Below are 17,233 nucleotides of genomic sequence, written 5' to 3'. Positions count from 1 at the left end.
GATTGGTAAGTTGCATTATGTAGTGCATAGCAGACTAGATATTGCACACGCAGTTGGCATTACTACAATGTTCCTGAAAAGTCCAAAAGAATCCCACTTGGTTGCAGTCAAGCGGATTCTTAGGTATCTGAAGGGAACTATTGATTATGGATTGTGGTATCCATATAGAAAGGATTTCAACTTGAAAGTATTTATAGATGCTGATTGGGCAGGTAATGTGGATGACCAGAAGAGCACAACCGGTGGTGCATTCTTTCTCAGTGGTAGACTGGTCTCATAGATGAGTAAGAAGTAGAGTTGTATCTCTTAGTCTACAATGGAAGCAGAGTATGTTGCAACTTTCATGAACTACACTCAGACAATTTGGATGAAGCATGTATTAAATGGCTTCAAAGTTCCTATTTCTGAACCGGTAAGTATATTTTGTGACAATACTAGTGCAATTAACATCTCCAAGAATCCAGTTTTACATTCTAGAACCAAGCAATTTGAGCTTAAGTATCATTTTTTGAGGGAAAAGGTTTAGAACAAAGAGATTGCACTGGAACATGTTTCTAGTAAGGAGTAGTTAGCAAACATATTCACCAAGCCTCTCCCAAAGGCTACATTTATGTACTTAAGAGGTGAATTAGGGGTGTTGCCCCTTCAGGAGGTGAACTAAAGGTATATGCTCCACATCAGTCAAGTATTGCATAGTCAAATTTTTCTTCAGGATTGATGTGTTAAAGGATGCTACTCCTTAGGGGGAGCAACATAATGGAATAGGGAATCTTGTGCCTCCACTTTGGCATTGTTGTCAAAGGGGGAGAAGAAGTGAAGCGGAGAAGATATCTATAGAAATTGGGGGAGAAGATGTGGAGTGGAGAGATATCTTTGTATATTGCCATCAATGCCAAAGGGGGAGCTTGTTGACATTATGTGAACTGGTATGAGGACATGATGACATTGTATGTTGTCATTGATGTCAATATGCTGAAGAGGAGAGAACCGGTATATGTGAGAACTAGTATAACATTGTGAACTAGCATTTGTGCCAAAGTGAAGCGGTGTGTTTGTTTAAGGTGAACCGACATGTGGTTACGAGAACTGGCACATGGAAGCTTTTTATGACTACCAGTTGGTAGTCTCAACTTTAGGGTTTCCAGTTGAAGTGCCTCAAGCTTGTGTGACTCAATCGGTGACTTTGTGTGATGAGTTAGCATTGTAATGAAGAACAGATCATGTTGGCATGTCAACCTTGTGTGCGTGAAGGATCCTGCATGAAGGAGATTGTTCCTATCTATCGTGGGAATGTGTAAAGTCTGTAAACGGTGATAAAGCATGATGGGTTATTAGCCACCATGAAATCGGTGGAAAATGAACGATGGAGAACGTCTTGAGATTGGTTGAAGATTGTTGCATTTAATGCAATGTGTTCAATGGTCTAGATTGAACCGTTTGAATATCTTAACCTAACATGTTTAGGGTTTAGGGTTTATGCTACCGACCTATCTGTTTCCTATAAGGTCAATGTTGTGTTTCTTTCTGAGGTTGTTGGCAAACGTTGTGTGTGTGTATCCAAGAGAAGAGATACATGATTCTTGCTAGACCAAAAGAGAGAATTGATACCTATAGAGTGTAAGTGCAGAAGGTGAAGAGGAGCTAAAGTAGATTTACATTGGCATTGAGTTTTGTTACCAGATCATTGTAATACCTGTTGATCTCTAACCACTTCAACAATTGGGAAATCCCTTAACAGGGTAGATTTAACTGGCTTATTGTAAATCCTTTAACAAGGTGACTCAAAACCATTGAGTTCTTGAAATCCTCTGACAAGGTAACCTTTAATAGGGTTTAACCCTTAATCGGGTATTCTAGCCATCCCTTAACTGGGTGATCCCTAATAGGATCGGTTCCTAATAGAACCTAGTGTATCAGTCTTTAACCAGACAAGGCTCCTAATAGAGAAGACTTCTAAAGAGTTCAAAAATAGCTTGTGGGTATTCATCACCACCATGGTTTTTCCTAGTTGGGTTTCTACATGAAAAATCTATGTGTCATGTGTGGTGTTATTCATGTGATGGTTTGAGTGATTTGTGTCTAAAGGTAAATCACATTGATCTAGATGTTTATATATCTTTTGATGATAGATTACCTATTCTTGTACTAGGGTGAAATGGAAATGAAGTATTAGATTGTATGAGAAGATAAGTGTCAACCAATTTATGCTTGTCTCAATTATTATGGGCTTTGTCGGTTGTACTCTGTTTAATACCGGAGTTACTGTCTGTCTACCTATGCATAGTGTCTATTGACAAACTAGTTTAGGAATGTATTTTTGCCTATACTGATTCATGCCCCCCACTCTCAGTACCAGTTTGGTACTATCCATTCATCATTGAGTTATCATTCATATGTTATGGTGGATCTTTATTGTTGTTAGGCTAGGGTTTTCTAGTTGATTTCATTTAGTCTTTCAATATTGTTGTTTCCATTTTTACCATAAACAATGATTGTTCTAGAATCATGTGGGTGGAATTTTTGAAAGATGAATAGGTATATTGTCCCTAGTGTTCCTCCCACTAATCCATATGACAAGGAGTATGAGAACAATTCAAAGGAAAAACATGCTACCTTGAGCAGGTTGTTTGATAATGAGTTTGTCAAGGTCATGCATTGTGCATCTGCCAAGGAGAATTGGGATAAAATGTAGAGGTTATTTGAAGGAGATGCAAAAGTCAAAGAGGCCAAGATGCAAATACTAAGGGGCCATCTTTAAGGCATTAAGATGAAGGATGAAGAAAATATTGTAGACTACCTTCACAGATTTGATGAAACTATGAACACCATCAGAGGACTTGGAGAAGAAATTCGAGATGAGAATCTTGTCAAGAAGGTACTTAAATATCTCACACCTAATTATGATACTAAGGTGTCTACCATAGAAGAAGCCAAGGATCTGAAGATCTTCACAATAGATGAGTTATTTGGATCACTGACAGCCTATGAAATGAGAAGAACCAGTGATACATCCTCAAGGAAACAGGTAATGTTCTGTTGGCATTATGTGAACCAGTATGAGGACATAATGACATTGTATGTTGTCATTGATGTCAATATGTTGAAGAGGTGTGAACCAACATATGTGAAGAACTGGTATAACACTATGAACCAGCATTTGTGCCAAAGTGAAGCAGTGTGCTTGTTCAAGGTTAACCAGCGTATGGTTATGGGAACCAACACATGGAATCATTGTATGACTACCAGTTGGTAGTCCCAACTTTAGGGTTTCTAGTTGAAGTGCTTCAACCCTGTGTGGCTCAACCAGTGACTTTGTGCAATGAGTTAGCATGATAAAAAAGAATAGCTCATGTTGCCATGTAAGCCTTGTGTGTGTGAAGGATCTTGCATGAAGAAGATCTTGCCTATCTATCTCAGGAATGTGTGAAGATTGTAAAATGGTGATAACGTGTGATGGGTTATCAGCTGCCATGAAATCGGTGGAAAACAAATGATGGAGATTAATGCAGTATACTCAACGGTCAGGATTGAACCATTTTAATTCCTTAACCTATTAGGTTTAGGGTTTAGGGTTTATGCTACTGACCTAACTATTTTCCTATAAGGTCGATGTTGTGACTCTTTCTAGGGTTGTTGGCAAAAGTTCTGTGTGAGTATCCAAGAGAAGGGATACGTGATTCTTGCTAGACCAAAAGAAGAGAAGTGATACCTGTAGAGTGTAAGTGCAGAAGGTAAAGAGGAGCTTAAGTGGATCTGCATTAGCATTGAGTGTTGTTACCAGATCATTGTAATACCTGTTGATCTCTAACCACCTCAACAGTTGGAAAATCCCTTAACAGGGTAGCCTTAATCGACTTGCTGTAAATCCTTTAATAGGGTAACTCAAAGCTACTGAGCTTGAAGTCTTTTAGTGATTGAGTTCTTGAAATCCTCTAACAAGGTAACCTTTAACGGGGTTTAACCCTTAATTAGGTATTGTAGCCATCTCTTAACTGGGTGATCTCTAACAGGATCGGTTCCTAGCAAAACCTATTGTAATGTCTCTAACCAGACAAGGCTCCTAACAGAGCGGACTTCTAAAGAGTTCAAAAATAGCTTGTGGGTATTCATCCCCACTGTATTTTTTCCCAATTGGGTTTCCACATGAAAAATATGTGTGTCATGTGTGATACTTTTATCTTGTGATGCTTTGCTATTGTTTGTCAAGCATATGATGGGTTTGTGTTTTATGCCTATCAATAAAACATGTTGAACTAGTTGTTATTATGATCTAATGATAGATCACCTATTTATGCATAAGGGTGAAATGGTAGTGTAGTCTTGAGCTGAGTGAAAAGATAAGTGAGTAACTGGTTAATGCTTGTCTCAGACATTCTTAGCTTTATCGGTTGCACTCTGTTTCAAACCGGTATCACTATTTGCCAGTCTTTTGAAGTGTTTTCTATCAAACTAGTTTTGGATTGTATTTTTGTCTGTACTGATTCACCCCCCCCTCTTAGTACCGGTTTGGTACTATTCGTTCATCATTAAGTTATCAATTGGTATCAAAGCGTCCTCTAGGTCCTCTATGTTATAATCTTAACCACTTGAGGTAAAGATCCCATTCAAATGATGAAGAGGGAAGGTCCAAAGTTTAACAGGGAAAATTTTAGTATATGGAAAGACAAAATGAAGATATACATTAGAAGCATGGGTGTTGAACATTGGAGCTATGTTGAGAATGTCTATGTTGCCCCTACCGGTAGTCTCACCGATGACCAAAAGAGAGAGATATAGGAAAATGGGCAAGTCATGGAAGCCCTAATTAGTAGTTTATTTGACATTGAGTTTATTGATGTTTAGGACAAGGTAAATCCCAAAGAGGTATGGGATACATTTGAAAATATCTATGGCATTGATGAGCTTGTAAAATAGGCTAAGGAAGAAAGCCTAAGAGGGAAGTTTGAAGATATGTGGATGGTTGAAGGTGAGACCATTCAATAGTATGGAATAAGAATCAAAACTGTTGTTGGAGATATTAAGAGTGTAGGTGGTAAAATAGAAGACTCCACCATGGTAAGAAAATTCTTGAGATCCCTATTGCCGATGTATGCAATAAGGGTTTTTGCTATTTAGGAGCTAAGATCAATAGACAAGACTAAGGTATCCTTGGACTCCATCATAGCAAATTTGATAGCCTATGAGCTAAATAGTTTTGATGGCAATGTTCAAAAGACTGAATCAGCTTTTAAAGCTTCTGCTATACCATCCAGAAAAGGAAAATAAGCTAGCACTAGTGGTGAACCAAGATAGAGCAGAGAAATGGATGATGAGGAGATTTTGATGGCATTTGAAACTCTCCTTGCCAGGAAACTTCCTAAAGGAACTGGTAAATACAAAGGTAAGCTACCTCTGAAATGCTTTTCTTGCAACCAGATAGGACATAATGGTGTAAACTGTCCTAATGGCAACAACAAGGACAAACTGGAAAAGTTCAAGAAACTCAAAGGAGAAAACCAAAGAAACTGTTTTGTGGCAATCGATGAAGGTGTCACAGATGAAGAATCAGAGGATGAAGAAAATGAAGATATTGTGTTTGTAGCTATCAAAGAAGATGTGTCAGATAAGAAGGCTCTAGTCTCCCGATTTGATAATTCCAATGAGTGGATCATTGACAGTGGTTGTTCTCACCATATGACTAGTGACCGAAGCAAGTTTATATTCTTGGAGGAGTATGATGGTGGTGTGGTTTTCTTTGGCAATAATGCACCATGCATGGTCAAAGGCAAAGGGTCCATCTCTCTGAATGGAAAGAGTAGTGCTAACAATGTGTACTGGGTTGATGGTCTCAGACACAACCTTCTGAGTGTTGCTTAGCTGAATGACAGTGGCCTCACTCTAGAATTCAAGAATGAAGTTTGCAAAATCAAAGGAAAAGATGGTGAATTGTTGGCCACCAACATGTATACCAAAGGTAACCTATTTCATCTGAATGCAAATATAAGTACATGTCTTATGGTTAAATTTGATGAAAGCTCGATATCGCATAGGAGACTCTGCCATGTAAACTTTGATAACATTGTAAAGGCCAGTTTGATCAAGATAGTTAGAGGGTTGCCGGTGCTAAGAAAACCAGATAATACCTTGTGCAGAGAGTGTCAATCAGGAAAAATGTCTTCCTCAACCTTTAAAGGTAAATCTTTCACTGCTGACAACTTGCTTGATCTTGTGCATACTGATTTGTGTGGTCCTATGAGAACTAGGAGTGTGTAGGGTGATAGGTACTTCATGATTCTCACTGATGACTGCTCAAGAATGATGTGGGTCACATTCTTAAAAGACAAGTCTAAAGCCTTTGTAAAGTTTAAAGCTTTCAGAGCATTAGTGGAGAAGGAAAGCGGTAAAAGGATCAAGTGCCTGAGAACTGATCAAGGAGGTGAATTCAACAAGTACTGTGAAGAACATGGCATCAAGAGGCAATTGTCTACCCCTCAGACTCCATAGCAGAATGGCCTAGTAGAAAGGAATAACCGGACTATGGTTGAAGTAGCTAGAACTATGTTGATTCAAGTAAATGTAGCTCACACCTTTTGGAGAGAAGCAGTGAGCACTGCAGTCTACACAATGAACCGGGTACTCATCAAGAAAGATAAGGATAAAACTCCTTATGAGTATTGGACTGGTAAGACATCTGTGGTTAGCTACTTTAGAGTGTTTGGTAGCAAATGTTACATTAAGAGGAGTGAACACCAGAGAAAATTTGATGCGAAATGTGATGAGGGAATATTCCTAGGATATTCCACCAAGAGCAATGCTCTCAAGTGCTTCAACAATAGGACTCAGAGAATTATGGAAAGCATCAATGTAAGAGATGATGAAACCTCTGAGAAAACTGAGGAAACTAGTAGTGAGCAAGTGGTAAATGAACTGATTGCAACCTTGTATGAACCAGTTGTCAGTCAATTGAGTGCCAGTAATAGCATTTCTACACTGATAGATGTAGATGCTGATACTGATGGAGATGAGGATGAAAAAGAAAAGAAAGAGGAATCTATCAAGACCATTCCTTAGTATGTCAAGTTGAATCATGATCCTAAGCAGATCATAGGAGATAAGGATGCAGGAATCCTTACAAGAAGAAAAGTCAGAGAAAACTCATGTATGATCTCTGAATTTCAGCCTAAAACATTCAAAAAGACACATAAGGATGAAGACTGGATCAAGGCAATGGAAGAGGAACTTGACCAGATAGAGAAAAATGGTACATGGTCTTCGGTACCCAGACCGGAGCATAGAAATGTCATTGGTACCAAATGGGTCTTCCAAAATAAGCTGAATGAGGATGACATAGTGATTAGAAACAAAGCCAGACTGGTGTGCAAAGGATATGCCCAAGAAGAAGGAGAAGTATGGAGAAACCTTTGCTCCTATAGCCAGATTGGAAGGAGTTCATATGCTTCTTGCATATGCATCTTTTAAAAGCTTCAAAGTATATCAAATGGATGTAAAATTTGCATTCCTAAATGGTGTACTTGAAGAGGAGGTGTATATAGAGCAACTGGATGGGTTTGCCCTATCTAAAGATAGTGACATGGTGTGTAGGCTACATATAGCCTTTTTATGGTCTAAAACAGGCACCTAGAGCATGGTATGAATGCCTACATTCCCATCTTGTGAAGATTGGATTTGAGAGAACAAGTGAATATAGCAATATCTACTTGAAGTCTTAAGGAGATCAGATCTTGATTTGTGAGGTATTTGTTGATCACATTATCTTTGGTGGAGATGACAAGATGAGTCATGAGTTTGTAGATGAGATGAAGAAAGAGTTTGAGATGTCACTCATAGGGGAGATTAAGTTCTTCATTGGACTGCAGATCCAACAGATGAGAGATGAAATCTTTATCACTCAGTCCAAGTATGTCAAAGAGGTGTTGAAGACCTTTGTCATGGAAGATAGCAAACCATTTGGTACACCAATGGTGACCGGTTGTAAACTATCCAAAGAGGATGACTCAGCATTGGTTGATGAGAAGGAATACTGATCAATGATTGGTAAATTGCATTATGTAGTGCATAGCAGACTAGATATTGTACATGCAGTTGGCATTACTGCAAGGTTCTAGAAAAGTCCAAGAGAATCCCACTTGGTTGCAGTCAAGCAGATTCTTAGGTATCTGAAAGGAACTATTGACTATGGGTTATGGTATCCATACAATAACAATTTTAACCTAAAATTGTTCATAGATGCTGACTGGGCTGGTAATGTAGATGACCAGAAGAGCACAACCAGTGGTGTATTCTTACTTGGTGGTAGACTGGTCTCATGGATGAGTAAAAAGAAGAGTTGTATCTCTCAATCTACAACCGAAGTGGAGTATGTTGCAACTTTCATGAACTGCACTCAGACAATTTGGATGAAACATGTATTAAATGGCTTCAAAGTTCCTATATTTGAACTGGTAAGTATATTTTGTGACAATACTAGTACAATTAATATCTCCAAGAATCCAGTTTTACATTCTAGAACCAAGCACTTTGAGCTTAAGTATCATTTCTTGAGGGAAAAGGTTCAGAACAAAGAGATTGTACTGGAGCATGTTTCCAGTAAGGAGAAACTAGTATACATATTCACCAAGCCTCTCCCAAAGAATACATTTACATACTTAAGAGGTGAATTAGGGGTACTGCCCCTTCAGGAGGTGAACTAAAAGCTAGTGCTCCACATCAATCAGGTATTGCATAGTCAAATTTATTTTGGATTGATGTGTTGAAGGATGCTACTCCTCAGGGGGAGCAGCATAATGGAACAAGAAAGCTTGTGCCTCCACTTTGACATTGTTGTCAAAGGGGGAGAAGATGTGAAGAGAAGAAGATATCTATAGAAATTGGGGGAGATGTGAAATGGAGAGAAATCTTTGTATATTGCCATCAATGCTAAAGGGGGAGATGTGAAATGGAGAGATATCTTTGTATATTGCCATCAATGCCAAAGGGGGAGATTGTTGGCATTATGTGAACTGGTATGAGGACATAATGACATTGTATGTTGTCATTGATGTCAATATGTTGAAGAGGTGTGAACTGACATATGTGAAGAACTGGTATAACACTATGAATCGACATTTGTGCCAAAGTGAAGCGGTGTGCTTGTTCAACATGAACTGGCATATGGTTATGGGAACTGGCACATGGAAGTGTTGTATGACTACCGGTTGGTAGTCCCAACTTTAAGGTTTCTGGTTGAAGTGCTTCAACCCTGTGTGGCTAAACTATTGACTTTGTTCAATGAGTTAGCATGATAACAAAGAATAGATCATGTTTCCATGTAAGCCTTGTGTGCGTGAAGGATCTTGCATGAAGAAGATCTTGCCTATCTATCTCAAGAATGTGTGAAGACTGTAAAACGGTGATAATGTGTGATGGGTTATCAGCTGCCATGAAATTAGTAGAAAATGAATGATGGAGATTAATGTAGTATGCTCAACGATCAGGATTGAACCATTTGAATTCCTTAACTTATTAGGTTTATAGTTTAGGGTTTATGCTACCGACCTACCTGTTTTCTTATAAGGTCGATGTTGTGACTCTTTCTAGGGTTGTTGGCAAAAGTTCTGTGTGAGTATCCAAGAGAAAGGATATGTGATTCTTGCTAGACCAAAAGGAGAGAAGCGATACCTGTAGAGTGTAAGTGCAGAAAGTAAAGATGAGCTTAAGTGGATCTACATTGGCATTGAGTGTTATTACCAGATCATTGTAATACCTATTGATCTCTAACCATCTCAATAGTTGGAAAATCCCTTAATAGGGTAGCCTTAACTGGCTTGCTATAAATCCTTTAACAGGGTAACTCAAAGCTACTAAGTTCAAAGTCCTTTAGCTATTGAGTTCTTGAAATCCTTTAACAAGGTAACCTTTAATAGGGTTAAACCCTTAATCAGGTATTGTAGCCATCCCTTAACCAGGTGATCTCTAACAGGATCGGTTCCTAGTAGAACCTATTGTAATGTCTCTAACCAAACAAGGCTCCTAACAAAGCGGACTTCCAAAGAGTTCAAAAATAGCTTGTGGGTATTCATCCCCACCATGGTTTTTCCCAGTTAGGTTTCCATGTGAAAAATATGTGTGTCATGTGTGATGCTTTTATCTTGTGATTCTTTTTTGTTGTTTGTCAAGCATATGATGGTTCTGTGTTTTATGCCTATCAATAAAACATGTTGAACTAGCTGTTATTATGATTTGATGATAGATCACCTGTTTATGCATAAGGGTGAAATGGTAGTGTAGTCTCAAGTTGAGTGAAAAGCTAAGTGAGTAACCGATTAATGCTTGTCTCGAACATTCTTAGCTTTACTAGTTGAACTTTGTTTCAAACTGGTATCACTGTCTGCCAGTCTTTTGAAGTGTTTGCTGTCAAACTGGTTTTGGACTGTATTTTTGTCTATACTGATTCACCCCCCTCCTCTTAGTACCAATTTGGTACTATTCGCTCATCATTGTGTTATCATGTTCAACTCCACCAAGAAGGGCAAATAAGTGGTTACTCATAAAGGACCCAGTGAAGACTTTGATGCAAAGGTAGAAAAATTTGTGAGAAATCTCAAAAGAGGATCTGGCAAGTATAAAGGAAAGCTACCACTCAAATGTTTCAACTGTGATAAAGTTGGACACTTTGCTGCAAAATATCCTTATAAAGAAACTAATGGAGATGAGTCAAGAGGATTTAGCAGATCTACTAATAAATACAAAGAAAGAAATTTCTACTAGCAAGGAAGAATAAGCTACCGGAAGCAAAGCAACCTATACACTATTAAGGATGATGCCATCGATGAAGAGAGTGCATTAGAAGATGACTACTATGAGAATGACAAAGAAATTAATATCTTTATGGCTCTTGATGAGCCAGTTGGTGAAGATGAGGAAGAAGAAGAAATTGAGGCTAAAGTGGATCTAGATGGTGAGCTTATAAGTTCTCTTGAATAGCTGAGTAAAACAAGAAGAGAACTCAAGAAGTTCAAGCTTGCTACAATAGATGAATAGGGTCTCTTGAAGCAATCTCTAAATGAGTCCAATCAAGTTATATTTGACTTGAAACTTCAGTTGGATGAAGCCAAGAGGATATGTGAAGTCACATCCTCTGATCTGATGAAGAAGGAAACGAAGCATCAAGATCTAGAAGATGAAATAGTGAAGCTAAGAAAGGAGATTGAAGAAAGAAATGAAGAATTAAAAGTAAGAAGCAAATATGAAGGCAACATCGAAGCCTTAGACAAGATGTTGAGAAAACAGAAGCAATCTAAAGATATTGGTGGATTGGGATTTGAAGAAGGTCAAAGTTCAAATAGTAAAGACACATCTGGTAAGGAGATATAGTTCACTTCTTTAAATGAAGGTGAAGAGAAGAAAACATTCACAGTAACAAAGGATACCAGTAAGACGACATATGCAGATGTTGTTAGAAATTGCCGCACAAACTGGTATACACAATCAATGAACTGGAGGCCACACTCAATGTATCGACGTGAAGATCTAAGGAGAAATGCAAGAGTTGATCATGAAGGATTCACCAAAGTCAGGAGCATGAAAGGAAGACCCCTGGTGTAACAAATTTGGGCATAGAATAGTTGACTATAGATTAACCAATAAGCCCTCTATGAGTTATGAAAGTAGAAATCCTTTTAATACAGTCTAGAATATGAATGTTGTCTATTATCAGTGCAATGGATATGGTCATAGGCATTTTGAATGTAGGAAGAATAAACTGGTGGCCTACAATAATTTCAAAGATTCATCTTTAAATGAAAATGTGAAATGCTATAACTATAAAGAGTTTGGACATATAGCAAAGTTTTGTAAAAATAGGAAGATCAAGCAAAAGAAGATAGATCTTGATCAAGAACTGGTAGTTGAATCGGAGCACAAAATAGTAGTTGACATGTAGAAGGAAACCAAACCGATATGGGTTGAGAAAGAAAAAGACAAGGCGAAATCAAGTCTGATAGTCCAGACTACCTTACATGTTGAAAGGAAAAATCTATGGGTTGTAGACAATGGTTGTTCCAACCACATGACCAATGATAAAAAGAAATTTATCAAACTTGAAGACTGAAATGGTAGTTTAGTAAAATTCAAAACAACTCATCCATCAAAAGAAAGGGAAAAGGTACTTTAAATCTTGATGGAAAATTGAAGGCACATGATGTATATTATGTGGAAGACCTAAAGCATAATCTACTGAGCATGAGTTAGATGTGTGACAAAGGTTATAAATTCATCTTTGACTCTACTGGTTGCCAGATAAAGAAAGAGAGCATCAGTCAAGTTATGGCAGAAGGAAAGTGAACATATGGTAATGTTTATAATCTAAAGGAATTCTATGAGTCCCAATGCATGATGGGATAGGTTGATGAAAGCTAGTTGTGGCACTGAAGATTAGGCCACATAAACTTTGATAACTTAGTTGTAGTAAGAAAAAAGGGGTGTATAAGAAATATTCTACCCATCATCAAACCGATAATCACATTTTGTGATGAATGTGTGAAAGGCAAGCATACCAAGGTGAGCTTCAGAACAAAAGAAAACAACACCTCAAGACCACTTGAAATTCTACATATAGATCTGTGTGGTCCAACTAGGATAAGAGCTCTTGCTGGTGAAAGATATTTTATGCTCTTCATTGATGACAACTCAAGAATGACATGGGTCACTTTCCTACATGATAAATCACAAGAATTTGATAGATTCAAGATCTTTAGAAAGATGGTGGAAAAGGAAAGTGGGTGCAAGCTAAAATGTCTAATATCAGACTGAGGTGGAGAGTTCACATCAAATGAGTTTGAGGATTATTGTGAAAGACATTGAATTAGATGACAATATTCAGCCACTTGGACACCACAACAAAATGGTGTGGTAGAAAGGAAGAGCATGATAGTCAAGGAGATGGCCATAATCATGTTAAATGGGGCTAGTCTACTAGACACATATTGGAAGGAAGTTGTTCATACTGTTGCATATACTTTGAACCTGGTTCAACTAAGAAAAAACAACAGAATGACACCTTATGACTTGTGGTATGACTAAAAGCCATTAGTCAAATACTTCAAAATATTTAGAAGCAATTGTTTTATCAAGAGAGACATGGATGGTCTAGGTAGTTTTGATTCTAGGAGTGATGAAGGAATCTTCCTTGGTTACTCATCTAACAACAAGGCCTATAAATGCTACAACAAAAGACTAAGAAGATTCATTGAGAGTGTGCATGTAAAAGTTGATTAGGATATGCATAAAGGAAGTCAATCATAGGTAAACCAGTATGATGATTATGGTGATGAAGATGAGGAAGCTTAGTTAGACAATGAATAGAAAGAAGCACCCAAAAAGGCTCCTAACTGGTATGTATAGATGAACCACTAGGAAGAGAAGATTCTAGGAAATAAGAGTGATGGTGTGTAGACTAGAAGAAGACTTGCCTGGAATGACGAACAAGTCAAATTATACCTCATGACTAAACTAGAACCTAAAACATTCAATGAGGCCAACAAAAGATAGGAATGGATGGATACCATGGAAGAAGAATTGAAATAGATTGAGAAGAACAAGATTTGGGAATTGGTCCCTAGACTGGAAGACAAGAACATCATTGGCACTAAATGGGTCTACCGAAATAAGATGAATGAAGAAGGTAAAATTGTTAGGCATAAAGATATACTTGTGTGCAAAGGATACTCTCAAGTAGAGGGCATTGACTTTGAATAAACATTTGCATCGGTAGCTAGATTAGAAGCAATTAGAATGATTCTAGCCTTTTCTACCTACAAGGGTTATAAAGTATATCAAATGGATGTAAAATTTGCCTTCCTAAATGGAAATTTGGAAGAAGTGTACATGCAGCGACCAGAAGGGTTTCTGCTACATGATGATGAAACCTTTGTATGCCAGTTGAAGAAGGCCCTACATGGTTTAAAGCAAGCCCCTAGAGCATGGTAATCAAGACTAGATCAGTATTTGAAGGAGAAAGGATTCAAAAAGGAAAGTGCTAACAACAATTTATACATAAAGAAAGATGAAAACCACATGATCATTGTGGTTGTGTATGTAGACGACATTATTTTTGGAGGCAATAAGGACACCCTTTGCAAAGAATTTTCTGACCAAATGCAGTCAAAATTTGAGATGTCAATGCTTGGTGAATTGACATACTTCTTTGGTTTGTAGATATTACAACAAGATAAGGGAATCTTTATCTCACAAACCAAGTATCCAAAGGATATATTGAAGAAATTTCAAATGGAGGACTGCAAAATAGTAAGTACCCCCATAGTGACCAGAAACAAATTAACCAAGAATGATGAATCACCGGTGGTGGATCAGACATTATATAGATCCATGATAGGCAGCCTATTGTATCTAACTTCCCCTAGACTGGATATAGTGCAAACAGTGTGTATGGTGGCTAGATTTCAAGTTGTACCTAAGCAATCACATATGAATGTTGTAAGAAGAATTTTTAGGTACCTGAAAGGAACACTTAGTTATGGATTGTGGTACCCTGAACAAGGGGAATTCATCTTGGAAGCATACATTGATGCTGATTGGGCAAGTTGCATTGATGACTGGAAGAGCACAAGTGGTGGTGCATTCTTCCTAGGTGACTGTTTTGTCTCATGGCATAGAAAGAAGTAGGATTTCATCTCCCTATCAACTGTTGAAGAAAAATACATTGTTGCTGCTACATGTTGTTCTCGAGTACTTTGGATGAAGCAAAACCTCAAGGATATACAAGCGGACATCACTAACCCTATTCTCATCCAGTGTGATAATTCAAGTGCCATCAACATATCAAAGAATGCATTGATGCATTCCAAGACAAAGCATATACCCATCAAGTATCATTTCCTTAGAGAGAAGGTTGAAGGAGAGGAAGTAAATATGGACTGTGTACCTACCAAAGAACAAGTAGTAGACATTTTCACCAAACCATTGCCAGTAAGCACTTTTGAGTACTTAAGACACAAGTTAGGAGTTATGTCACCTACCTTATGCACTTGAGAAAAGAAGGATTTATATGGTTCAGGGGGAGTTCATAGCAGCATCTATAACTCTTGAACCACATCTGAGTACCTACTGCAATCATTGGTAGTAGTCTAAGGGGGAGCTAGGTATAGATAAAAAGGGGGAATGTACCCTTTGTCATTATGTCAAAGGGGGAGAAATCTACTAGTATGAAGTCTTGCAATAAGTTGACCTCAATGCCAAAGGGGTAGATTGTTGGAATTATTGGCATTAAGTTGTCATTGATGTCAACTGGTTTGACAAGGTCACCGGTAAGTAAGAAGTAGCAACTAGTATAAGAAGAGGAAGACATATGATGGAAATCCACATGTAAGTGAGTAGACAGAAGGAAGGCTACCGATACACATGAATTGTGTCATCTATCAATAAAGAAGGCTTACTAGTAAGGTACAAACTAAGATGAAGCTTGGTTGTTTATTTGTGATGAAGAGGTGGAGTGTTAAGAGAATCACAACAACACCTAGTGAGCAGAACAGAGAGGATGGCATGAAGACACATTGAAAGGCAAGATGAATTGTCAAGAGGATGTGTTACTAGTAAAGAGGATGTTTGTTGGCTAGACTGGTAAGGTGAACTATGCTGATAGTCAACCTTGTTCAACAAAAAACATAAAACTGACATAGAAATCCAAGCAGAGGTGAATGTTGACAAACATGATAACTGGATGCCAAGTGGTGATATTGCATAGGTCAGTGGAGTCTGCATTGACGTAACAAGTCAGCAAGTAGGTCAACTTTTATGAAGAACCCACTAGTCATAAAGGATGCCAGAGGATTGCGGCTTGAGGAAGGCAAGATGGCAAGAGACTAAACTAATCCTACAAGAAGATTTGAACCTTGTACCCATTTTCTAAAGGAAATAGCAAAGACATTAATGGCATATGATAGAGAAAAGTAGAAAAGAATGGTGTAGACCTCCAGATTTAGAAAACACAGTTTGGAATATGAAACTTTGCTGGTGTTGATCGATGTCATGCAGATCATATCCTTGGAAAAGTAGATCGAATCAAATGAGATTTAGATCAAGTTGGAGAAGGGAAAAACTAACACGACATTGTTTGAATGCAGTTTTTGGTGGAAATCTTACATGATAAATATGTGAGCTTGAGATAGAAATTATGGATGCTTTATGTGAAGAAGGAGAGTGAATAGAGCTTGAGCACAAAGAAGGATCATCTTCCTTAGAAGTTATTTTAAGAAACTTATAGAGTGAATTAGTAGGCAAACTGGTGAGAGGGTTTAACCGGTAGAGACAAAGTACTATTAAATTGTTACAGGTCTAACAGTTGAGCTAACAAGTAAGGTGTGATTGGTCAAGAAGCATCCAAGTGTGACTAAGTGTGGTGTGAGTCTGAGAGAGAAGAAGACAAGGTTGTTAACTAACAAAAATCTATTTGATCAAGTGTTGTAGAACTCATTTGCAACCAGAAGCTATAACTATATCAAAATTGTATTTCAATATACATCACCAAGTTGGAGCTTGGTGCTCCTTGGGTTGGTACCCTAAATCAGTAGGGGTTGGTGTTCCTTGGGTTGGTGCCCTAAATATTTGTGATTCATTGTTTCACTTGTGAGGCTAGATTGGAGTAGTAGACTCCAGCAACATTTCTCACCTAGGTTTTTCCCATATTGGGTTTTCCTTGTAAATCTAGTGTTGTGGGTTGCATTTGTGTGTTTGTCCCTTTTGGTATCCACATTTGTCTTACCATTTTGACTATTTAGTGCTTAGGATAATAACCGATATTCTAAGGTTGTTTTAAAAATAAAAGAATTTGGGAACCATTGATTCGCCCCCCTCTCAGTGGTACAATGTGTTCAACATTTTCTTCTCAATTTCCAACAAAGCTTTCTTAAATATAACCAGATATAACAAAACTGCTTCCTCAATTTCTTTCTGATCATCATCATCTAAGTGCTCATAATAGAATTGTACAATTTTTAACATACCATCCTTAGTGATTTCATCTATCAATTATGCACAAGTGTTGGGTGGGATAATAGTTACATTACCAGATACAATAGCAAGGTCTTAGTGATCCATCTTCTTTCTTCTAGTACCAAATGGTGTAGAAGGTGTTTCCTTTGGATCTATTTTCTTTGCCAGTACCTTGATTCTAACCTTCCTTACTGGTTTCTTCCTTGCATCCTCCTTAGACTCCTCACCTTTCTTCCTCAATACCCTC

The sequence above is a fragment of the Cryptomeria japonica genome, chromosome 4 (assembly GCF_030272615.1).
Source record: "Cryptomeria japonica chromosome 4, Sugi_1.0, whole genome shotgun sequence".
NCBI lineage: Eukaryota > Viridiplantae > Streptophyta > Pinopsida > Cupressales > Cupressaceae > Cryptomeria > Cryptomeria japonica.
The sequence above is the reverse complement of the archived record's forward strand: the minus strand, read 5'-3'. Positions refer to the sequence as shown.